Below are 26,008 nucleotides of genomic sequence, written 5' to 3'. Positions count from 1 at the left end.
AGGCATAATTCATCCACTATTTGTGCCTTGAGTGGGCCCTAAACATTAAAAAAAAAAAAAAATCAGGAAAAAGCTTTTGTTGCTTATTATCTCCCTATGAAGTTTCCTGTGCTTATCCTCCTTCACCTGCAAAGCCTCAAGTTCAAAGGACACCCCATTTTCCAACGCCAACATAGAAAACAAATCAGCAGAACTCCATCTCAAACAGGAATAAGCTGCATTTTGCAAGTAATACATGGAATATAAATATGGCATAGTAGTAATAGTTTTGTCAGGTTTTGAAGCTGTGTTTGCTCTGTGTACAGTTCAATTCTACAGATAACTGTGTTATTATCTGGTTATGTCACTCTGGACACGACAAATTCTCTTTCCAGCTGCATAATATAAAATATTCTAATTCTGGCATTTAAGGTAAAAGGGTAAGAAAAATCTGATTAGGAATAAATTGTAACACATTCCCTCCTGAAATGACATCTGGGAGTTGATGGACATTAAGCCAAAGTGAGAGCCTGATTTTTCATTTACAAATAATAACTAATTGTCATGTATATCATGATCATTTAGCACTTTTTCTGTGCATTTCTCTCCCCTAAAAAACAGGCCAGGGAGAGACATACATAAACAAAATCCCGAGGGAAAACCCTAGCAGCTCTCAAGGGCAGAGTGAAAGTCTGGACTTGTAAAAACACTTGGGCACCAGTCCAAGCAAAAGGCCCAGTCTTTAGAACAACTAAACCCAGGAGAGCAGGATCTCATCCCACACCAATCTTCAGGGGACAGGGAGAATCTGCAGAGCTGTGGTCCCAAAAGCTGAACATCAGCAGGTGTGAAGAGCAGCCTCCTCCAAGGAATGTGGGGATCCTGCCCAGGAACCCACTGCCAGCTTAATGAGATGGAAGGAGAAAGGGAAACCAGACACAGATCAGTGGAAGTCAACTTATTTTTAAATGAACTGGGACACAATAACCGGGAGCTGAAGTGCAGCAGGCTCTGGGGCTTGTGTCACTTGGCTGGGCTTTGCTTCATCCCCTCACACCAGCTGAAGGACACTTTATTAGCAAAAAGGCTGAGATTAAAACAGGACTCATCAGTACAACCCACCAGGTTCAGTCAGGGAAGGGATAAAGGCACATTGTTCCACTGCACACCCCCCTGGCCATGAGTGACAGACATTGCAAACCCTGAGCTGCACAGAGAGCAAGGGCCACACACAGCCAGCTCTGGGAGATGCTCATTTGCTGCTAACCTCTGTGCTCAAAATACCCAGCCACTCACTTCCTTGGGAGTTTATTTTTCCCTCAGGAGAATTATCTGATTCTGTGAATCCTCTTCATTTTCCATTCAGCTTCCCAGATTGTGCAACCTCCCCTCTGCACCTCCTTGTATAAACCAGAGAGGACCAAAATTACCAGCAGCAGGGCAGACACTGCTTTCCTCATCTGCCCCTTTGAAGCTGTGGCTGATGCTCCTAAGAGTGATTGAACTGATGCTCTTGGTTGAGTTTTGTACAAGAAATCAGGACAGATCTGTCAAATGTCCCCAGGTATTGGGGAATGGAGAGTCAGAGCTGCAGGAAGGAGCTCTGGAGGCAATGTCTGTGCTCAGTCCTCCCTCCTTTCTCCACCTCGAGTCTTCCCTCCCTTCCTCACCTCCCCTCCAATCCCTCTGGCAACACCAAGGCCACTCCAAAGGGCACATCCAGCTCATCTCCAAAGGATTTGGTGCTCTGGAAGCGTGGGCAGCGCTCATTTCCTCTGCACCACGATCCTGCCCGGGCTCTGGGTTTTTCCCCACACTCCAGCCCCAGGAAAGGATGCTCAGGAACCTTCCCTGTCTCCCTCAAAAAGTATGGAGAACAAAGTTTCTTTTGCAGAGAGTCTAACACGAGTTGGAGAGTCCTGGCAATGTCCTTTTCCCATTCTCTGAGCTCCATCCAACCCACTGGCATCACCTGTCCCAACAAAATTTTAAAAAAAGAACATTTTTCCAAGGAAGAGTTGTGGTTTTTTGTGAGCAGAGGGTCTCCATGAGGCAAGTGGAAAGTTACTGGGAGTTTTTCTGTCCCAGTGTTATGCCACAGAGCAGGACTGCAATGTCCCAAGAAGATTTAGATCTACACTGGTGCCACTGATGTCAGAACTGGGCTGGCATGTACAAATAAATATGAAGTATTTTGGTGCTGTGTCACAATGGCAGCAGTCTCTTTCCCATATTTATGCCTGCAAAATGTTGCCCTGCAGTATCAGAGAGGACTTCTGTGCAATCCAGGAACCGGTGACAGGACTCCTTTAATTGCACTCAGAAATATATTTTTAGGAATAAGACCAAGAAGTCAACGCAGCTTCCTTCTTGTTAAAAACTAAAATAAAATGTCTGGTGGGCTGGGAGCGAAGAAAAATGAAAGTATTGATGAGCTCAACAGCTGGAAAAATGATTACAAATAAAAATTTTAAAACCCTGTTAATATTTAAAAGATTGTGTGGCTGGGGGGAGAAATCAAATTTTTGTTTGTTTGTTACTGTTAGGAACACACAGCTTCTGGAGAATCAGGTTTCCATAAAAAGCTATCTACTGTTTAATGCCACTAAAAGCCTGGAAAATCAGTTTCTTAGATATTTAACCTTTTGCTCACTGGAAACCTAACAAACCTGTGAAGGAGATGTGACAGCAACAGTGAGGATTTTATTAATTTCAACATCAAGGGGGATACAGGGAACTTTTTAAAGAGAAAACCACTCTTGTCCTTGGCCCCAGAGAGCCTTCTGCTCCTGCCACCCACCAGCAGGGAAGAGCAGGCCACAAGAAAAAATGAGGAGATCTGGGAAATTGGGTTATTTCAGCTCTGAGTGCCCCCATAACACCAGCAAGTGTGTCAGGCAGGTGCTGAAATGTTTCTTCTCACCCTGAATGTCCAACCTAAGGGACAAAGCAGGCCTGGTTTTCACAGATAATCACCTTTCTTATCCAGCTAAAGCCAAGGAAAGCTGCAGATGCTCCCAAGCTCAGCTCAAGGACTTGAGATCAAGCGTTTCAGAGGGGAGGTGCCCAAAAATCAGAGGCTGCTTCTGAAAAGGGCTTCACACAGCAGCACATGAAATTTCCAGAGCATTTGTTTTTAGACTTTTAAGTCACTTCAAGCAAAGCTAAATGTCAGTTTTAATAGATGACAAAACCTCCTCTCAATTCCAGTGCCAGCAGTCAGGAAGACTGTGAAGCAGAACTGCTCCTGCCAGCACAACTCACCCCTCATTTCTTCTGAGCAGTGCAGTCAAGTTCTAACTTTACTGTGAAATGCACTTTGGGCTGCTTCCTTCAGAAATGACAAACAGCTGATCCATTTGTTTCAAAGTTGGTAATGGTAAAAAAAATAATATTTAAAAGTCATAAGCACAGCTTAGTGATGTTGAGCTCCCACTTTCTTCAGTTTTTAAAGAAATCAGAGAGAATTTCTACAGAAAAAATCACACTTTCTCAAAGACCTTAACCTGAAGTTAAGTGCTAGCTGCTACTTTTTCCAGCTAAAATTCCAGTCCAGTCATAGAACCCAAGCAAAAGAACCATCAGAAAACAACAGGGGCTTTACTCCACATCGTCTATGATTTATATTGATGACGATCATGCTAAAGCAAGAAACAAAAGCAGATTAATTTTTACAAATGCCAGTGTTGCAACCATTGTGCTGCTGCCTGAAAGTCACTTTTCCTTGCTTTTGAACAGGGCAAATTTCCTCTGGGCTCCATATCACCAAAAAAATTGAATGAAGAAAAGATGGAAGCCTGATGATGCCAACCTCCCATGGATCATTTCCAGATTCCAGCCTCCGTTTCACATTCTTTTGACTTTGATCCTCACACGGGTTCAAAAGTATTTGTTCACATCAAGGTCATTCCAGCTGACTCGATATTTCGGCGAGACAAAACGTTTGAAAGAAAACAAGCGGTTAAAGAAAGCGTGGAGGGGTTTGGTACCTGTTTGTGTCACGCCATAAAGCAGAAAATTACCTCAAATACTGAAGGAAAAGACACGCATGAGAGATAAAGCCCAGGCAGCCAAAAGCACTGGGGTTCTGGATAACAATTTACAGCAGTAAACACTCTTGAACTGTTTAACTTCTGCGTGGTTTCAGAGCAGGAGAAAGTCTAACTCTGCAGCTGGCAGACTTTAACCCTAAAAAAACCTGTTCAAATCCATGAGGCTCTTTTCATCTTCCTCCACTTGATTTTTTCTCTCATCTCTGTGTGAATGATGAAAAGGTTGTGGGTTGCTTTCCCCACTCCCCTCCACATGAACTTGCAGGCTCTCTCATGGGCACAGACCTCCCAGTTTAGCTGGAAAATGAGTTAACAGGTAAAAATGACAAATGTCCTGCAACAGTTTCCTTTCCACTGGGTTTTCACCCTGCATAAACCAGAACAGACACGAGCAAATTGTGCCCCGCTCCCACTGAGGTTTTTGACTTGGAGGCAGCATTAATCCTATCAAGGAACAGTGACTTTCCAACCTATATTTAGGAGCAGTGTTCTCAGCATCCCTTGCACGATAGCAAAGACGGGAGAGCAAGAAGAGGAGGGATTTAGTGCACACCGTGATCTGCATTTATCCAGAATTCAGAGAATTTCACAGCTCTGGGGGCCAAAGGGATGAGCACTGATCACCTGGTGGGACCTGACTCTGATTCCAGTGAAATGCAGCTCTGTGTGTGCTGGTTTTGTGCCAGGGTGGGACCTGTGTGCACACATGTGCTTCCCCATCGTGGCAAGGAAAAAAATACAAACCCCCTCTGTTCTAAATCTGATCAGATTTCCCAAATCTAGGGACAGGGAAAATAGAGTGCAGGTCTGAGAGCTGAAAAACAATTCAGGGATTCATCAGAAATGACACAGGTGCCACAAGAAAGGAGTTTTCTTGTTGGAATGACTGTTTAGCCAAAACCCCAGCTGTGTACAAAAAAAATCGCCAGTGCCAGGTTTAACCCAGCATTGTCACTCCTCTGTGCAGACTAAAGTCTTTCCCTGTCTCTTATCCTCCAAGCCATATTCCTTCCACAATCCCCATCTCTTCTCTGGTTTAGCGTTTCCCTAAAGCCAGGCTTACCCCCATGCCCCATTCCTGAGCCCAGTCCCAAATGTCTCCCCAGTACAGAGGATGACTGGGAATGCTCTGAACTGAGCCCCACAACCCTGCTCAGCCCAGATTTAACCTCTAGGGACCACCATGCAGGTGTCCTCCCTTTTTCACCAGATCACTGAAAGAATGGCATTTTCATGAGATCACCCTTCTGCCTTCAGAGTTTTCTAGAACTGATAAAAAGACTCATTAACTGCATCATGCTCCTAATAATGAATTGCCATTTTTTGTATCACAGTGCTTGAATACAATGGGGAACCAGCACCTATAAATACCAAAATTTTTTATATCAACTCTTAAAAGTTGCTGAGAAAATAACCATTCTATCCTAATCCAGCAGGAACATTCCTTTAGGCCACTCTGAAATCAATTTGACCACCTGATTTACCCTCAATTCCCCCATGCTGATATCCTTCCCTCCATTTGACGGGCAGGCTCCAACAATATAAGTTATCCCCTCTTAATTTTATTAAGTCCATTGCCCAGCACATTCCACTGGACGGGAATTCAGCTCCTCAAGTGACTCTGCAGGTCAGACTCCAGCGGCTCAGATGGAGAGCAGCAATTACTGGAACGTGTGAGATGTGGCAGGAGAGCAGCCTGCAAAGAGCTTGGCCACCCTGGCAGCACCTACAGAAACTCCTGTGAGGTGGGGATTTAAACCCAGCCAGGTCTTGTGTCATCATCCATCCGTCTTCTTGGCTTTCCCTCTCCAGGAGCAAATGATGAATGTGACCTTCTTTGTTTGAGTTCTTGCAATGAAGCACTGTTTGCATAAGGCTCTTTTTTATTTATTTTTTTCCTGCGGCTTGTTGACTTTTATAAGACATTCATAAATTTGTTCTGAGTGCCAGTGAGATGCTTAATGGTGCTAAAGGGAAGGTATTAAGGATAGTCGACTCATGTCAGAACAAGCCACTTGAAAGTAGCTATAAATATTTGTCTGGATTTCATTTTGCTAACAAACAGCTTCTTTTCTTCTTCTCCTCCCATTGCCCCCCTTAAAGGGTTGATCTCATAAACAACAGAAGAATTTTCTCATTAATAAAAAAGCACATGTCTGGATTTGGGTTTTTTAATAGAAACTTTCCTACTGGCGACATTTGAGTCCTTGTATTCTGTCTGCATGGAGTCGGCTCCCTTTTCAGGAAAACCTTGGCAGCCTGAGACCTCCAGGGTGAGCTCATGTTCTTTTGCACTCCCTCAAACTCATCCCTGCTCTTTCATTGCTCTGGCAATGAGTTTAGGCTAGACTTAGGGACTGCAGTGTCCTAGAAGCAAGCCAGTAGCTACACATTCCTCCTCATTTTGCCCATGAGCACACTGGAGGGTTTTGGATCCCTTCAGGACTGCAGCCACTTGCCACACAATTTGGGAACTCCACCCTCCAGTCCCATTGCTCCAAGGTCACATTGAGAGGGACACAGAGAATATCTTATTGTCCTTGGGACCAAAACCCCTCTCATTGGGAGCTAGGACTGCTAACTGGGGGCTACCACACATGCAGCCCCCTCCAGATCCCTGCCAGCCCCAGGGCAGCAGAGACAGCTTTTCACACAAGAATAGTCCAAAGCTGCTTCTTGGAACCAGCAGGGATGGATGCTGGGGGCTTGTCCCAGCCTCTGGCTTTGGGCAGGCAGAGCCCTTTCCTTCCCAGAACAGTCTCTGCTTGTGTTTCAGCACTGGAAGACCAAAGTTGTGTTGGGATGCAACCACCACTGGAGGTCTGAGGAGCTCCAAGCAGCTCCTGCTGGTTCAGATGAGCAGATAGCTCAGCACTCAGCCAGCAGGAGAGCCAAGGGGGTGTCCAGAGGGGTCAGATGGGAAGGAGACGAAGCCTCCTTCTTTGAAAAGCAATTTAGGAGACCAGCAAGAGTGGGAAAACAAGGTTTGGGAGGGTCTTTTTATTTGGTTGGTTTAACTCTGTGGGAAGAATGAGTTGTCAATGCAGTTTTTTATTTGTTTTTTTGGTGTTCTCATAGACCAGAGCTCATTACAGCTGCCCAGAAAGTACCAGTGAGGAAATCTTGAACACTGTCACCTCAGACAGATCCCATGGGAGCCAGGGTGAGTTTTACCTCGGGAAGGACTTTCAGCTTTGGTCTGAGCCAGCAAGCCAACTTCGATTTGCAGCTTAAATCCCTGCTAAAAATATTCCAATCCCCCAGAGAGCTACCCCAGACAGCAAGGAAAGCATAAGAGAAAATAAACTTTCTAATACAGAGCTCTAAACTGTCTCCAGTGTTTTTTCTGGATCCTTTTGGATTTTCTGGATATGCGCAGAGCACTCTCCGTTATAAGGCATCATTATGGCACAAACAAACCCTGCCCTCCAGCACAGGGATGGGAAAGACCTGGCAGGTGGTCCAGATCAGCAGAAATAAGATCAAACTACCACACAGGTGAGGCACCTGCCCGGGGGAAGGCTGCGGCTCCCTGCCAACCTCCAGCTCCCGGCTGCTCTTGTTCTCCCTCCTCCCTTCTTTTTTTTTGGGTTTTTTTTTTAACTCATGTATATCACTCAAGCAGCTTTTCCCAGTGCCTGCAAATGCTAATTGCCATGGTTTGTAACATTCTGTACCCCACTAGAATTCGATGGCAGCCCAGCAGCCCTGATGATATGGTGGTGAATGATTTATCCACCGTGTACCACATTCCTGCACCGTGCTGAAGCAGTATTGCTGGGGAGAACTTGGAGTGATTAGTTTGCCTCTGGTGTGGGCTACAATCAAAGGTTAATGGCCTTGAGCACCCAAGAAGTTCAATTAATGCCTTGAAATGGCCTAGCTGGAAGGCCTTTATTAAATGGACCATTAACACACAGAACACTATTTCATGCCTTTGTAAACATGAGTAAAATACCCCTCACATCCAAATAGCAAGCACCTGAAGAACTCTTTGTTCAGAGATGGGCCCCAGCTGCATTATGGACACACATTTCCACCAACACCACCAAGTTTAAGCTCTCTAGAAGGTCGAAAGTCCTGGAAAAAACCTGGGGTTTCTGGCACTATCAGGAAGCAGCAGTTTTGTACCACCTCCTCTCCCTCTTCAGTCTCTGCCCCCACCAAAACTCCCAAAAGCCTGGAATGAGCCCAGTGAAGAAGAGAGTCCTTCATAGTCCTCCCAGGGAAGGAGAAGGAGTTCTGGTGCTCATTGAAGGAGCTTTTGGGGACAGACCCACCCCATGCACCAGAAAAACTTCATCTGGTTGCTCTGCTCATCCTGTCACAGAGTGTGAGGGGGGAAACGTGGATGGCTGTCACAAGAGCTGCCTCAGCAGCTGATTTATTGAAATGTAGAAAGGTTTTCCTGTCAATCTATCTAAGCAATCCATCAGTGCTTCCAGCTGATGCCACCAAGAGCCACATCCCTCCAGCCCCTCAGAGGAGGGCAGGGAGAAGCAGCCAGATCGTTCAGGGACCACAAGATAACTCTTAGAGTTGGTTCTGACGAGAGTGGAGCTGGGGAGAAACCTCCAAGGCCAGTGACTTGCTCAGGAATCCCTCACTCCCTCAGCACCCTTGAAGTCACACATTGACCTGATTTTAATTGCCCACTCCCTGCTTCTTCTTCTGCTGGAGACTCATGCAAGGTCCTTTCTCCACAGGCCACCCATCCCTTTTTAGTTCACTTATAAACCTTCACCCACAACACCTTCTTGGCCAGGACGGAGCCAGCTGTGATGCAACAAGGCAGGAGAATGTCACCGTGCAGCCAGCACAGGTTTCCTTTCTGAGCCAGCCCATCCCAGCCATAAAACTCCCAGCCAAGGCAAATTGGATTAAGCTCAGATCAGATTGTGTGAGAGCTGGGCTGTGGGGACTTTTCACTCTGGCCTTTCTTCAGCAAAAAGAGCTCCAGAGGCTCAGCGTGACAACAAGAGGGAAAAAGGGAGAGAGCCTGGAGCCATGAAGAGAAAACTAGGCTCCCAGGGAGAGGAGAACAAAGGGAGATAAGATGCAAGGTAAATAAAAAAGTACAAGAGCTTAGTTGTGACTTCAGAGAGAGAAAGTGGGGGGCAAGGGGTCAAACTTTACACTAATTAACCTTGTATCAGCAAACCTTGAAAGCCTGAACTGCCCCAGGGGCTGCAGCATGGGAGGTCAACCTGGGCCATCTTCATCTTTGAAACCAAGGGTGAAAAGAGTGACAAAAAAAGGGACAGCTCCACCTTCAGACCCCAGGCAGTCTGCAACGCTCCCACCTGAAAATGGGAGTTTGCTCTGGAATCTCCCCACAGCATCGTTTACATTTGTAAAAAAACCAAAAAATAAACAGCCTTGTGGAAATGTGCACCTGCTCCCTGATCCACCAAAGCAGGGATCTGTGGGCTCACCTTTAAACACTGCTAACCCAGACAATCTGAAACCATTAAACATTTGCTTAAATACTTTTCTGGATCAGGCAAAGTATTGCCATGGGTGTCCTCAGGCTGCACAGTTAATTGAAACAACACATGGTTCTGTCAATGCATTAAAAACACACATGGACACAGCATTAAAAATCAGGCAGCAAACTCACACAGATATAGAAATTATGAGGACTAAGGCATAAAGCCATTAAAAATCCATGTCTTGTACAGGATATATATATATATGTATGATATATGATATAGAAAAAGGGTGATTACATCTCTGTTCTCAGTGGCTAATAGGAAAATGGTAAGCCTGGTTTGAGTGTTCTGGCTAGAGGAAACACAGCATAATTGCCATTTAATGCCTTTACTTGTTGGCTTGGAAAGAGAGCTTGAATTCTTGGTGTATTAACACTGGAAAAGCATCAGAGCAAAAGGTGCCTCATTCAATCACTGAATACCCACTTTTACTCTGATAAAGAAAACCAACCTCCATAGCATCTTCCTTATTTCCCCTCCTTAGCACAGGGGATCCCCAAAACCACTGGGGGATCCACTCAGAGCTTCTGCACACAAAATGCAGATTTTTCTTTTTTTTTTTCCTCATTGGTGGAGTCCTGAATGACAATCACAAACACCTGGGGTTACTGTAGAACAAATTAATTCTGCTAGAGGGTCGCCAGCAAGATCAACCCCACAAACAACACTGGGGGGGTGTTCCTTTATCCAGGTCCTGGCTGGAAATTCTGCACACCTTTGTCCCCCCTGGCAGAGAATAAAAATGTCAATTTTTCAGGCTTTGGGGAAGGCAGTGCCAGCTCTGCCTAGCCCCTAGCACACACCAAACTAAGTAATGATCCCAGCAGAGGGAAGAACAAAGCTGCATTCCCATTCTCTCAGTATGAGGGAGCAGTGATTGAGAACTCCTGAAAATCGCCTTTTGCTCCCCAGTCCAGTTTGTATTTGTTGAAGCCCAAGGCAGACAAACACGAGAGGAGCCCCCAGGAATCCATAACCACCCTGATGCTTCTGGGTAGCAAATCATCTCCGCTGCCATCTGTTTTCAGTCACTTCCAAATGAGTTCTGAAGAGTCAATTGTTTTCTTCTAGGAAAAATAAACATGCAAGCTGTTATTCACCCAATTTCCAGCAATTTTCTGCTGTGGGTAAATGTAGCTTCAGATTTTAGAACTAAGTCTCGTTCTCATCCAAAGAATTTTGCAATATAATTACCTCATTTTTACTGACTTGGATAACTGTTGCCCTTTGAAAAAAAAATAAAGAAAAGGGGGGGGTGTAAAGTCTGCAAGACTAATTCCTCCCCCTGCCCCTTTGTTATAAAATCTTGGAACAATTGACAGTGATTAATCTCACTTGATATTTCTTTGGTTCTCTATTTGTTGATTTAAAGGCACTTTATGACTGATTGTTTTCAGTTGCCTGGACAGCTGTCAGATCTCTACTGTGGTTTGATTTGGCTTTCGGGGAGCAAAATTATTATTTTTCTTATTTTTACAGCCCTGAAACATAGTGGCTGACGGAGGTGGCCCATCAAAAACCATCTATATGAAACCAAAACTACATCCAGATTGAGAGAAGATGGCTCAGACGTTCTGCAGGCAGATTATACAAGCATGTGGAAGGCAATAACACAATTCTTTTTATTTTATTACTAGTTTTTAAGATGCCCAGCTTGCACATAGCCTCAAAAACAGTGGCAAAATCCATCCTTAAGTGCAAGATCAGTTGTTTTGTAGGAATAACTTTGGCCTTTGGAGCAGCACTTTGGAGCTGGTGTGGAGCTGTATTTTCTGCTTGTTTCAGGGCTGGAGTGGTGCAGTCCAAGTAATTCCCATCCCTGCCTGCCTGGGAAAGGCTGTGTTCAGTGAAAGGAGAGTGAAACAGGGTCTGAGAGTCTGAACCACGGGAAAAAACCATAAAAGAGTGAGGAGAGCTCAAGACAGGAAGGTGTTTATACTGAACAGCTCAATATCCATCACCTGCAGCCTTCTGTCCCTAAGAGTGACTACAGCCTTTGACTTTAAACCTCACCCTCAATTTTAGCTTCTTTTCATCTCTGCATCTTCCTTTCACCTCCACCTCACCACTGTGCCCACCTACCTGCCTTTGTGGCTCTTCACTTCTCTCATGGTGCATCTACAAACCTGACTAGAACTGCTTGAGCATCATCCCTGGCCCATCCTCCTGTCTCTTTTTTGGATCCCAAGCCAAATCCTCACCAGATTCTACCTCAAACAAGGCTGGACAGAGCTTGGAGCAACCTGGGATAATGGAAGGTCCCCCTGGCCATGACAGAGAAGCAGAACTAAGTTTTCTCAATTTTCCCTTCCAGTCTAAACCGTTCTGGGATTCCCTGGTTCAAAATTTACATGGGAGCTTAAGCCTGTGGAGAGAGCAGCTGCTATTGGCTCCAGTCTGCTAAAATTTAAGCACAAAAGAATAAAAGCCCTTACAACCTGGGGTTTTCCTGGATAGGTGATGGGATCTGCTTACACATCTTCACATTTTTGTCCCTGCTCAGTTAGACAAGATGAGGAGAAGACGAGGTGAGCAGTGGGTGGTGGCACCTCAGGGACATTCACGGCCCAGGGCCCACGTTTAATTCCTCATTCCTTGTTGAAATCTGTGGCTCCCACCACCCAAAGTTTGCAGCACACAAAACAGCCAGAACAAGTGCATAAACACAGTGAAATGAGGGGTGGGACTCATCATTTTGCAGACTCTCACTGCGTGCAAAGGAAGTTCTCTCCAGGACCTGAGCCACCCTCCCCTTCCAATGCCCACATCACTTCCCAGGCTGCCTCCTCTGGTATTCCTAGCTGGAATTAGGATTACTACCAGCTCTCTTCAAAATGAAAATAACCCACACAGTTCTTATTTTTGGCTACCAGACTATTCTTCACCCTTTCAGCCCATTCTGAAGCATCTTGCATTATTCAGATGCAGTGCCCCTGCTTTTCTCATTGAGGGCCTATGGCCCTGCTACTCTTTTCAAGCTGCACACTTATATTTTCATGGAGTTTTACTTTTCCTCCTCCAGTCCCCTCCTCCACAACACACTGCAAGCAGTGGAAGCGAGCCCCACATGATGCCCTGAGAGCCTGTGTGGAACAATAGATTTGAGCTTGGTTTTACTAAGTCACTCATCCCAACATCTTTTCTCTGCCTTACTTTCTAAACCATGGCCATAAATTGTTGGGAAAACAGCAGAACGGTCATATCTTTGCATCCATGCCCTCAGCAGCTCTTCCAACACCCTGCAAATATGGGCCACCAAACCCACCAGGCCACATTTAATCCTGCACAACACACTGGTGAAGTTTCCCTCCACCCTTGCTCACATACAGATCTTTCAACCCAGCTGAAACATCTGGGAATTCTTTTCCCAGTTCCACAAACCCCACAGTGCTCTTTTCCCTTCCATTCCTGATCGTCTTCTTAGGGTAGCACCTTCTCCAGACACATATCCCTTCTTCTCAGCCACTTGGACACGGGATGGATTGGGACCATCCTTGAACAAATAAATCCCAGTGGATTTCTCATCTCCTCTGCTTTCCACCACTCTGGTCTCATTTCTGTCATCTGATTCCTCTTTATCCACATTGCCTGTTCTCATACCCATTCACGTCACACATTTAAGAAGGTGGCAAAGAATGTCAAATGTCTTTATAATCCCACTAAGCCACATTTGCCGCTTCAACCACCAGCTTAGCTCACTGTGCTCCTTCTAAACAAACACAAACAACCCCAGAAGATGTAACAACAACAGAAACAGGCGGGCAGCAGAGCAGGACATGCTGAAACTCAGCGTGGTCCCCCATTAGGGGGAAAATTTTGAGTGTTTTAATCATGACAACGGCACCACAATGAATCAGTGGATCTGCCGGGTCAGCCTCTCGGCTGGTGCAGCGCCAGCAGCTTCCACAGGGGTTCATCAGGCATGAATTGGCCCCATATGTGAAAACCCTCCACAATTTGTCCAGTTTCTCCCATCCCTGCGGAGCAGAGCCTCCATATGTGAGATCCCACAGAGCTGTCAGCCAACGTTACATTTCAATAACAGCAAAAACAAGCGGGGCTGCACAAACCGGCGGAACAATCCCATTGCTCATAAACTGGCAAGTGACCTCCGCTGGCAGCGCTCCTGTTGATCACAGCCCTGTCTATGGAACAAAACATAGGAGCTATCACGCCAGAACAGGCTCAGTGATCCATCCTCCCCCTGCCTCCTGTCTCCAGCAGAGGCCAACGGTGATGTTGGAACGGGAGATTAAAGAAGGATCCGCGACGCCTGCGAGGCACCTGGGCTGCTTGTGCAATATTTCGCCCTCGACCCAGGGAAAAACTCTCCTGTTCCATGCAAGTGTGCAATATGTCATCCCAGAGAGGAAAGGCTCTCAGGGGCTCTCAGAAAGCAACATATGTCCAAGTCATTTTTTTTTTTGATGACTGTCAAAAAAAAGACAACTGCCTTTTGTTTATTCTCTATTTTAGCTCGATTGGTATAACTGAACGTCTTCTTCTTAAGATCAAGTCTTTGATTTTACAAATTGATTGAGTTTTGTGTCAAAAAATATTATTCTTACCTAAATTAATATCTTTTCTCCCAGAAGTAGATGCATAGGATTATTTTTTTTCATCTTACCCTGTTTCTCGGGGTTTTAATCCCTTGCCTTGCCAATCCGACACCAAATCAATGCTGGTCCATTCTATTTCTTTGTAGATAAATTCCCTCCCTCCAAACTTCAGAAACTTTTCTTCTTTTCTACCTTTATTCCATCTTGTCTTGGACATGATTTATATAGTTCAGCTACAACATTATTTGGCTCAGTCCTGAACAGAGATTGCATTCTCAGTTCCCGCAAGGCAAACAAATAGATCAGGTGAAAAAATTAAAAAACCCGAAATAATATCTTCTGCTTGAAGTGGAGTTCAGGGAAGTTGATGAGATGATGCTGATGGCTACACAATGAATCATGTCCTTTCTAAACTGAGATTTGTTATCAAGTACAAACCACTCTTCAATTCAAAAGTGGAGAAGGTGATCGGATGACCGTTTTATTTATTCATTTTTTGTCCCAAAACAACAGATTTTGCAAACATTAAACCCAAAGAAAATGTGATCTCAACTATTTCTTTTATTTTTGTTTTTTTCATCTCTGAAAGAATTACTTTTTAAATGCTGTGCCTGGTAGAAGATGCTAACATGAAAAACTCTCTAATTTAGAAATGAAGTATAGACGCTTTTAGTTTAAATTACTAAAAATTAAAAAAAAAATAAAATAAAATTTAAAAGAAAAAAAAAAATTGTCTCTCTCAATTTATATATTATTAATACTCAGAGCATCTCCTGATTCCGGAGACTGAAGCAGAGAGGGAAAACTCCTGCATCCATCCCCAAGCCGAGTATTTGGTGAGGTCCCATCCGGGGCTGGCAGCCCCAGCCCCCTCGTTAGGTGCTAAATTAATGCCTGGCCCCCGCTGTGGCCTTGCCAAGCGGGCAGAGCTCCAGCCCGAGCCTGCCTTGTCCAAACAGCACCCACCCTCTAGTGGGATGAGGGAAAAGTGCTGCTCCAGCTGCTCCCGGCCGGGATCCATCCCGGATCCATCCCGCCGCAGGGACAGCTGCTGCACACCCGGAGGATGCTGCTGGAGGATGGGCACGGCCACATCTTCCCTCCTCTGCTCCTCCCTGCCCTCCCCAGCCCTGCTGGATCATGAAGCGTTTTTAGCTCTGAGGGATGCTCCCAGCCAGGGGGAGCTTCTGCAGGAAACTCCTGGGATAATCTTTGCTTTCGAGCTCTGCTTTGTGCACTGCGGAGTCAGGGCTATTTAAACCGCATTTTTACAGGTGAGCAGGCAGTGATCACCCAGGGAATCGGTGGCTGGAAGGATCGTTCTGGGCCAAAAATAGCGTGGCAGCAGGACCAGTGACTGTCCCCCCATGGTGGCACTGCCCTCAGGGGCTGTGTCCAGTTCTGGGACCCTCAATTCAGGAAGGGCATTGAGGGGCTGGAGTGTGTCCAGGGAAGGGTCTGGAGCACCAGGAGGGGCTGAGGGAGCTGGGAAGGAGCTCAGCCTGGAGAAAAGGAGCTCAGGGGGCCCTTGTGGCTCTGCACAAGGCCCTGGCAGGAGGGGACAGCCGGGGGGGTCGGGCTCTGCTCCCAGGGAACAGGGACAGGAGGAGAGCTCAGGCCTCAGGCTGGGCCAGGGGAGGCTCAGGGTGGACAGCAGCAGGAATTTCCCCATGGAAAGGGAGCTCAGGCACTGGAAGTGCCCAGGGAGGGTTGGATCCCATCCCTGGAGGTGGCACTCAGAGCTCTGGGCTGGGGACAAGGCGGGGATGGGGCACAGGTCAGACTCAATGATACCAGAGCTCTTCTCCAACCTTAGTGCTTCTATGATTATACCTTTCTTTTGCTGTAAGGAAAGGACCAAACACACAATCAAACAAAATCGCTGAGGGAAACAAAAACCCAGCCAGTTTTCCTCTATGCATTAGATAGACCAATATTACTGAAAAGTAATTAGGAAGTGGAACATTTTTGTTCAACAATGAGCACTGCACTCATGGCACAACCTGTGCAAGTGCAGCAGAGCTGTCAACAGGTCTCAAATATTAGTACAAAATATAAGAAGTGAGCAGTCTTTAGGGAAGACACTCTTGGAAGGGTTTGCAGCAACTGAGGGGCAGACCCTGATCCCGCAGCCACTGAAATGTGCTTTGCAAAGGACACACAAGCAGGCCCAAGGATGAGAGCAGGGCAGCATCACCAGATAGATACAGCCCTCAGTGCCTGGGCAGCAGGTCCAGGGGCCATAGCTGAGGCCAACCACGCTCCAGAGAAATCCAAATCAAGCCCAAAGTGCAGACACAACTCAGCACAAACAGCCTCACATCCCCAGGGGCTGAGCCCAAGAGCAGCTCAGGACCTGCCAGCACAGGTGGGTGCCCAGACAGAGCCACTCAGGGAAGTCAGAGCCTGCTGAGGTCTGGCAAACCTCTATTTAAACCCAGAGTAACAATCCCCAGTGGATTTAGATGAATCAGATTAGGTCCTAGAGTTATAAATGAAGATTTACAATGACAGCACGAAATGAAAAACCGCTAAGAAATATATTCTGTTCTCAAACACGACACAGTGAAGGGCAGGAATGAAGCAGCCAAGGCCATTAAAAGCAAGATGGGACCTGGAACAATTGAACAGGGCTGAGGAGAGCGTGATCCTCTCCTTGACATGATGCAATCAGCCGCCTCCAGCAGGTCTAGAATGGAAACAGCGTGAAGTGAAGGAGGGGGGGAATGAAAATAAAGCCATCTTTCATGGATCACATGGTCCCATCAGGAAATATGGAAACCTCTGACTTGTCTGGCTCTCTGTCTCTCCCTCCCTACGGGTCTTGTGCAGAAAGCACAGCCTGTGTGCCCGGGAGGTGATGAAATCCCTAATGCTGTATGGCACATGGGGAATTTGGGGGATTGCAAAACAGGATGTTTCTTGGAGGAAATACAGTCTCAGCAAGCAAAAGGTTCAAGTACGGTACATCTCACAATGATGTAAGAGCTCGATTATGCATCTCCCTTAAAGCCCAGCTTAGGGTTTCAGTTCTAGTAGAACTAATGGGCAACACCTGCTGCGATGAAAACAATTTCCGTCCCTGAACTCGAGCAGAAGTGTTTATCTTTTGAGTCAGAAAATGTTCCTCTAATGTCTGAACAAGACTCCAGGGACGGGAACATATGCCCAGAACTGACGTTTCCGCGCATTAGATCGCTTATAAAAATGGGAATTAGAAAAAAACCTGGTATCATCAGATGTCTCGTCCAATAAAGTCATTAAATGGAAAGTACAGGAAGGTTCCTCTAACGTTTCCTCTCGCTGCCACTGTAGTCCCGGTTGCTCTTTGGAGAGCACAAACAGAGGCTACTGAAAAAGCTCACTGGGGTAAATTGTGAGTTCAAAATTCAGGGCTTTTCTAGACCTGTTCCTGGCAAAATTACCACTGGTTTCAGTGGAAACTTTACCCAAATATGGGCCCCAGGACTTGGGCCTCTTGGTTTTAGTTACTAATTTTATTATTAAAGGTTAAACAGAGCTGTTGACAGTACAAACTATTTTCTTACGTAAGCAGTGAGAGTGTCAGATATACGAGATAAAACAATACTGCCAAGTCAAGGCAATATAGGTTATGGGTGAATGTCCTTTCACAGAACATCCTGCTCCAAATCCCAAGAATGACCCTTTTCCTCAAGCAAAACTCCCACTTAAATCCACTGGAGCTCGGTGTGATAAGGAGGCAGAGTCAAGAAAGGACCTTGAGGTTCAGCCACGGTTGCTACGAGGGTTTTTAGGGAGTGTAGCTGCTGAAAACACAGAGATTCTACTTTTATGTAATAGTCATTAAATATTATAATGCAAATTAAATGTTTAAGCCACCCAGTTATACACACACAACCCTTAACAACAAAGCTCTGGATGATAGGGATGTCAGAGAGGATATGCTGGTCTTTCCTCCCTTAGTTTCTGCTGCGATGTTCTTTATCTAAAGCTTGGACCCAAACCAGGGACTTGTTTTTAATTCTTGACTGAAAATAATAACAGCAAATTATGTGGCACTGAAAAATAATAACCATCCAGTCAAAGGCAAAACGTTCTCCATTCAGTCAAACAACACTTCACTGGTTTGGTGATTAAGTGGCAATCCAAAATTCAACTCCCCGGAAAATCTACTGTTGTTATAATGCAATTGTACTGTCAGGGCCACGGATAGTTCTGTCTTTAATAACAATGCAACAGACACTGAGAGAAATTCCTGTGGCTGTCTGTCCTCCTCAGATACAGTTATCATCCCATAGATCATCAGATGCACAATAGGCAAGGGTGTCACGAAGTTTTTGACACAGTTAACACATTAGCACATCAGACAAATGCAGGATTTCAGCCAGTTCTCACCAAAGCCAGTGGAAAACTCCCGAAGGAGCCGTGCTGGGCACAGGGATGGTGTCACAGGGATTGTCAATCACGTAGCAAACAAGACAATCCCAGCAGCTTTCTGACATCAGCGTCTGCCTCCACTCGAGGCTTTGGCAGAGCCTCAGGAAGGAATGGCTCTCCGTCTCCTGCTCTTTCAAACAGCCTGAGAAACACAGGGGTTTGTTGTTTTGGCATGAAGTGCTCAAAAGGACACTGCCGAGCTCCACAGAACAGAAATCTGAGAGACTTCTGTCTTTTCTTCCGAAATTTCATGTATTTTTAAGCATGATTTTATTTTTAGCCCTGTGCTTTACCCAGCTTTTTAAAATAAAGCAGCAAGAAGCCTTTGCTCTACATCAACCCCACAACCCTAAATCCCAGGTCAGCCCTGACTGTGCTGTTGAAGTGTGGTCATATCAGCCAGTGTATCTAACCACAGAATGTATTTTCTGAGCAAATGTTTAGTAAAACTCCCATATTTTTTGCTGAGTAAGAGTTCACTGGGATTGATCTGCTCAGGGAAGGAACACCACAGATGAAAACATACTGTTCCTTTACAGTCACAATACCAGCACAGCAATAAACACTATCTCGCCTGGAAAATGAAGCTTAAAACAACAAAACCCTTGTGCAAATGGTGCACAGAAATACCAGGACTCCCAGCTTAAAATGAAAAGCTAAAAAGTAAAAAGAGAGAGGGGAAACATTTGATTTTAATCCTGATTTCTGCAAGGTTGAAGATCCAAATGAATGAGCGGGCGAGAGAACCTGATCCTGGAAATAAGCTCAGAGAAACAAAAGCAGGAGTCTGAATCCAAGATGATTTTCCATTTTTGTACAATCAGGGCTACAAGAACAGAAGCAAACTCACACATTTTCCTATTCATATGGAAAAACATCAGCCCGAGGCTGGAGAGGCAGAGACAGAACACAAAATAGGTGCCGTAGAGAACTGAATGAAGCTGTTTCTCCCTTCCTCTATTCCTCCCCGTCCCTGACCCCCCCCAAATCCGTGATTTCACGGTTTAGCACATCTGCAGGGGCTGCAGGGCCGGGGCTGCTCCGGGGGGACATCGCTGCTCTCCATCCCCGGAGCCGTGCAGGTGCAGCAGCAGGTGGGCAGCTCCCTTGGTGCTTCCCAGGGCTGTGCTGCTCTCACAGATGCTGCTCCAGAGCCAGCCCAGCTCCAGAGGAGGCTGTGGCACGTCCTGCCCTGTGCTGGCTGGGTTTGAGGGGCTGTCTGAGCAGCAGGGGGGAGCAGGAACGTGCTCCCTGCCTCTGGCGCGCTCTCCTCGGCAGATGGTGGCTGTGCCGCATCTGTTCCTGACCGAGTTCTGCATCTGGGACTGCTGCAGCTCTGAACAGCACTTGAGGGATCTCCCAGAAGGAAAGGCTGACAGGTTTGGGATTGCTCAGCCTGGAAAAGAAAAGCTTTGGGGCTCACCTGAAGGGAGCCCACAGGGAAGATGGAGAGATTCTACAAGGGATGGAGGGAAAGGACATGAGGGAATGGCTCCAAACTGATAAAAAGTAGGGTTGGATTGGTCATTAGGAATGAATCCTTCCCTGTCAGGGTGGGCAGGACCCGGCACAGGGTAACCAGAGCAGCTGTGGCTGCCCCTGGATCCCTGGAAGTGCCCAAGGCCAGGCTGGAGCAGCCTGGGATGGTGGAAGGTGTCCCTGGCCATGGCAGGGGTGGCTCTGGATGAGCTTTAAGGTCCCTTCCAGCCCATTCTGTGATCCAGACTCACCCAGGGATTGCAAACACAGCCTGTGCAAGCACTACCCAGAGGAGATTGCCAATCTCCAGTCTCAGAGCCTTCAAAGGAAAATGAAAAACATGGTAAGCAGGTAAATGGCTACCCTGGGGTGATGATCCATCAGAATCAGTTGAAAAAAGCCAGCATTCATTATCAAACTTTGCCCAACATACTACACTTAACCCCAAATTTTAAGCCCCTTCAAAAATAGTCTCTTTTAAATAAAATGGAAATGTGTTGTAAGCAACTTCTTTTTATTTCACTGCAAAGAATACAATCTACTTTTCTTTTAGCTGCAATTCACAGAAGACTGCCTGGTTTACATGGGAAACTGAGGAATGAGCATTCCCTGCAATGAGTCTGCAGAGGGAAAGAAATGACTTCTCAGAAAGGGCCAAGTTCAGGATTTCACTTTAAGCAGGGGCTAAGAGTAAAGTCCTGCCTGCTGGAATTGTGAAATCTCTGTAACCAAGTTTATAAGCAAGTATTAGCACAGCTGGCAAAGGCTTTCAGCTAGGAAAAAGTTATTCCACTGCTGAAGGCGTGCAGGAGGGAGCAGATGAGCTGAAGTCTGGAAAAGCACAGCAGATGGGGGCTGTGTGCACTGGAGGCCTGTTGAGAAGCCACTGCAATATTCATGAAAGATTTTAGGTCTTTAGACCAAAATGCCCTAGCAATAGCTATTAGTAAAATATTTTTTCCTTTATTTTTCTTTTTTCCCTGTTGCCTGCACGGACTGGAGTTTTGCTGACAGGCACAGTGAAAACTGCTGGAAATGCCAGACAGAGGGAGGAGATGGACCTGGCACAAAACCTGCAGTGAGGAGACTGCTTTGGGATGTCCTGGTGGAGCACTTCAGCCCAGCAATGGGTTTGGGAAGCAGCTTGCACTGAGCAGAATGCAAAACTCATAACAGGAAAAGATGCCTGTTCATACCAGGGCTCCACTGAAAAAAAAAGCTTTTGTGAAAAGTCAGGTCACAAACATCTGACCAAAGGAACTCCAAAATCTACATTGGTGAAGAAAAGGAAGGTAGGGAGTGAACCTAAATTAGCCAGACTCCCCCAGGGAAGCAGAAAGAGGGGTCTTGTTAAAGCACCAGCTGTTAGCTCCCATCTGTGTGCAATTCCCACTCCTTCCCTCTCTGCAGGATAAAGCCCTTCCAAAAAGGGCTGTGAGTGAGCTGCCTGAAAACTGGAGGAGGCCCAAGCACGAGCTTGTGGTGGGTGTCACACAGCTTGGAGAAGACCTTGTGCTTCCCACAGGGGCTTGAGGCCAGATGCCACCTCCAGGCAGTGCAGAGACAAAGGTCACCAGCGACAGGATTGCCCAAGTGTAGGGAAACCACACCAGGGAAAGCAGGAGCTGCTGAAGCAGCAGAGTCCCCATCCCCAGCTGTCCCCAAGGCCCACCGAGCTGCCACCAAAGGTAGGACAGTGCCAGCCTGGAAAGCACACTGCTGCTCAGAAATAACTCTGCCCCACGGAAAACATGCATGGCTCAAGCACACAGGACTGCAAGAACAAAATAAACTGTAATTATCAGCCTCATCAGGAGAAAAGCAGCTCTTAGTCAAGTTCATGTCTGTATGATAATAAATGATACAGATGTGCCAGTAAAATGATCACTGTCTGCAGGGCTGTGGGGCTCTGAGCACCTGCTTCTTTTACCATGATTTTACCATGGTGGGTGTAGTTAAATTAACTAAGAAAGGTGCTGGTTCATCTCTCTGGGCTAAGAGTTCTCCTGGACATTTCCAGTGGGTGGGAATAAGAACAATTGCTGACTCTGGGGGCAACTCATGTTTTCCTCACTGTCCCTCCAGGGTGACAGAGATGAATTGCTCTTGGAGTAAAATTCTGGTGAATCCTGTTCACAAAACCCACTCATGATCCTCCACGTGTTTCTTTGCCATTTATACTGGTGGAAATCATCTGCTCCTGCTGGACCAGTTCACACTGGTCCAAAGACCATATTCTGCAGAAAAATGACATAATCAGGTAGTGTCTGGTGGGAAGGCACGTCACAGGGACAGAGGTCATCGTACCTGGTGTCACAGGAGAGGCTCTGAAACAGCTCACCGAGGTAAAGGCTGGCAGAAACAAGAGAAAGGTGTCATGTGGCTCTCATGAAAGGCCAGTCCCTTCTCCAGAACTGAAGAATTTGGGGGCCAGCCCTCATCCAAGATGAGGCTGCACTAAAACCAGAGCGAGCCCCCCAGAAGCTCTGTCATCATCACACTGGACAGATGGCAAGGAAAGAGAAAATCCTATCCTGGAGCACAGCCAGAGGCAGCTCTGAACTGCCTGAACTGCCCTCAGAAGACCCAACTGCAGCAGAATGAGAGACATTTGGGCACAAGGACTGTCTGTTGAAGCCTTCATTCACAAATAAATCCACTTTTACCTTGGAGCAGACACTCAGGATAGGACACCAAGAGAAATATGTTCATAGTTTAGATATGGTGCCATCAGACTAAAACAGCACCCAAATATCAAAGTAAAACAATGATAACCTGCTCTACTGAACGTCATTCAAAGCCATAAATGTTCAAGAGATACGTCAGAGAGTGACACACAGCCTAAGCAGAGATTTGAGAAATGAAAACATCCTCTCTTAGGTTATGTTGTTTCTGTCCTCAAAACACAGACTGAACTTTTGGTAGGAGAATAATAGACTCCAAATCATTTTAATGAGACAAGAGATGAAATTTGCAGGGAATAGACATCAATTTGAGAGAAATCATGTCCTCCTGGCAGGAGATTTAATCATCTGATTATTCCAGGAGACACATTTTGGCATAGGAGCTGTTTGTAGGCTCCAAAAAATTACACAGGTTCAAAATTTCACAGAAGAGGCACAGAGCTATTATGTCAGCCAATTAATAAAGACTTTTGACTGGAAAAAAGAACATTCGATCAAAATTGCCTAAAACAATCCTTTCTCGTGCATCTAAATTAAAAGTACTTCAAAACCAAGCTGATCTCAAATTCCCAGCCCATATTCTGCTCTCTTCTTTTAGGTCTTTATGGCTACTCTGGGGTGATGATCCACCAAGGTCAGCTGAGTAACAGCAGCACCTATTATCAAACTTTGCCCAATATAATACACTTAACCCCCAAATGTAAATCACTACAAAAATACTCCTAAATAAGGTGAAAATGTGTTGTGAGAAACGGTTGTTTTTTTTTCACTGCAAAGAACACGAAGTCGACTTTATTTTTTTTTTAAGCTGCAATTCATAGAAGACTGCAGAATATTACCCTGACTTGTTCTTGTGACTCACTGTCACAAGGCCACTCTGATCCTCTCCTCAGTGCTCTTTAGCCAGCTGAGGACATCTGTGCTGAGCTCTGCTTTCCAGGCACAGGAATGTGCACGGACGTTGTGTCAATGTCACACAAAACACACCTCCGAGGGTTCCCTGGGTCAGGAGGGCTCTGGAAGGGGTACCCCAAGGTTTCCACACCTAACAAATCCTACCCAGCAATGAGAAAATTGAACAGCCTGTATTTTAGCAAGTACAAACCCAAAGATTTGGTCCTGCTTAGTGCATTGAGCCCACCAGAGATGTTCATCGAAAAAGAGGCAAACGCTGAGGGAACACCACAACCCTCCTAGACAGATGCAAAAAAACCCAAAAAACAACAACAACAAAAAAAAAAGAATTTGGAAACACCCCAGTGTGTTCCAGCAGCCTATAATGGGAGACTGGCTGTGGAAGAAGAATTGCTGGTATGATCTCAGGACTCAAGCCACTGTAGTCAGCCAGTCTGCCCACAACGATGGGCCAGCCAAGACAATACCAGCTCTATGCTCACTGATAATCCAACACAAACTGCATCCCCCCGACTGGCCATGCCACAGAAGCAGGCAGGAGCACGTAGAAGCCTCAGGAAGATAGCAGGCTACCTGCTCTCCTAGGTTCAACAGCAGGGAAGTTTCTTTTGCTGCTTGCAAATACTCCTAATGGGGTCAGCTGAAATGATGGATGTAAACAGCTCCTCCAGCCACAGGCAGTGCCGGATATTCCTACAAGTACTGAGCTCCTGTGGGTATTACACAACTGCCTCTATTCAGGAGGCTAAAAAGGAGTTCAGTCCTGCTTGTATATGCTGGAATCATTACATACAGTGTTCCCATAAATCATATAAATGACTATTACTGTGCCACTGGTTCGAACAGCTGCTGTTATTATTGAAAATCCTCCTGGCAAGCCAAGCCCAGTGCCATTCAAGCTGAGGTTGTGCTGGGCTCAAGTCTGTGCCCTGCAGTTTCCCCAGAAGATTTTGGCAGGGTTGAGGGTGCTGTGCCCATCTCCATCACCCAAGGGTGACACATGTTGACACGGAGCCCTGTCACCAGGCACTCACCACGGGGAGCTCTGTCCCCCACCAGGCTGCTCTGAGCCTTGGAGCAGGGTCTGCTCCACACCCCAGCCTGTTCTCCACCTGGAACACCTCGTGTGACACAGGCCACCGGGGACAGCCTTCCTGCTGGGGACATTCCAGACACAGCTGAACCTCAGCAGAAGCTCTTGGGGCACCCAGCAAAGCTGCTGGGGATGGAAGACACAAAAGCACAGGCAGCTTTTACCTCAGCCAAAGCGCCACCAGTTATCAGGAGAGACACTTGACTAAACACAGAGATTGGAAAAGGCAGAGAGGAGTCCCAGGAGGCAGCAGAAGGCCATGGACACCCTGTCTGTGGTCTTGTTCAGCACATTCCACCCTCAAGTCAGCCCTGTCTGAACCTCTCACCCACACACTAATTTATTCCTGAGGGTTTTCAAGAAATAGGAATTCTGAAACAAGATGTACAGAAAGTTTAGTACATGGTGTTAAAGCTAGCATCCATCATGTCAGCTCTCCCTCTCCAACGAATTCGTTCTGCTTGTTATTATCATCTGTCTATATTCATAAACAATGCCCTTATGATTTTTTCCATGCCTATTTATTTCCTCAGTTGCTGACTTGGTTTCCTGAGGCTATCAGAAAATTACATATAAATATTTATATAAGCAGATCTCTATTTTGAAATGGTCCCCAGCTACTTCTGAATGCAATATGACATCAACCAAAACTCAAGGCATGCTTGGCACATGGAACCCGCTACTGACTATAAAAATGGGTGTAGCTGAAATAGCCCCAGGAAAGGACCCACCAAACTCATATCCAGAATGTATTTCAGTAAATGTGGGGCCCAGGATTGGCACATGGATGGGCAAAACTCTTGGGGAGGTGGGAGAACAATTTCATGAGGGGCCATTCGTGCACCAGCCAGATGTGCTGTTACAGCTGTACTGCAGCACCACAGCTTATTAATGGGGTGAAAGGATTGAATTGCACTACTGGACACGTTTCCAGATTAAAATCTGATTACACCAGGGCAGAGAAGACAGCAAGTATTATCTCTGAGGGTTTCTCATGCAGAAAACAGCATCCAGCAATTCTTCCATTTGGGGTTATAAAGTGATTTGGAATGAGGAGAAAAAAAACCTTCTGAAATAATCCCTTTGCAGACATGAGAAACTGCCATGGACGGTGCCATGCTGATGAGCCCAGCTATAATCCAATCTCTGCTTTCTGCTGACTGGCTGAGCTCTGGTGGTTTATGATGTCAGAGGAACCCCTCAAAAGAATTATAGCCTTTTAGTCAGCTCTGAACCACGTATTATTATGAATACTAAACTGGTTCAAGTGCTCTTTTGGTCTTGCTCTAACATTAGACAAAGTCTAAGAGCAATTACCTATCTCTTCAAGGAATGT

The 26,008-nt window shown here is 46.1% G+C and overlaps 1 long non-coding RNA gene across 1 annotated transcript; it reads left to right on the top strand.

Annotated features, from left to right (window-relative positions):
- Nucleotides 1–8,816: 8,816 nt before the first annotated feature.
- LOC111935437 (uncharacterized) lies at nt 8,817–14,812 on the top strand. The gene is made up of 3 exons (XR_015276762.1): nt 8,817–9,094; nt 11,003–11,127; nt 11,309–14,812. It is a non-coding gene; the product is annotated as an uncharacterized LOC111935437 (long non-coding RNA).
- The last annotated feature ends 11,196 nt before the right edge of the window (nt 14,813–26,008 follow it).

Source organism: Cyanistes caeruleus, chromosome 15, assembly GCF_971803275.1.
Source record: "Cyanistes caeruleus chromosome 15, bCyaCae1.hap1.1, whole genome shotgun sequence".
Classification (NCBI taxonomy): Eukaryota; Metazoa; Chordata; class Aves; order Passeriformes; family Paridae; genus Cyanistes; species Cyanistes caeruleus.
The sequence above is the reverse complement of the archived record's forward strand: the minus strand, read 5'-3'. Positions and strand labels throughout refer to the sequence as shown.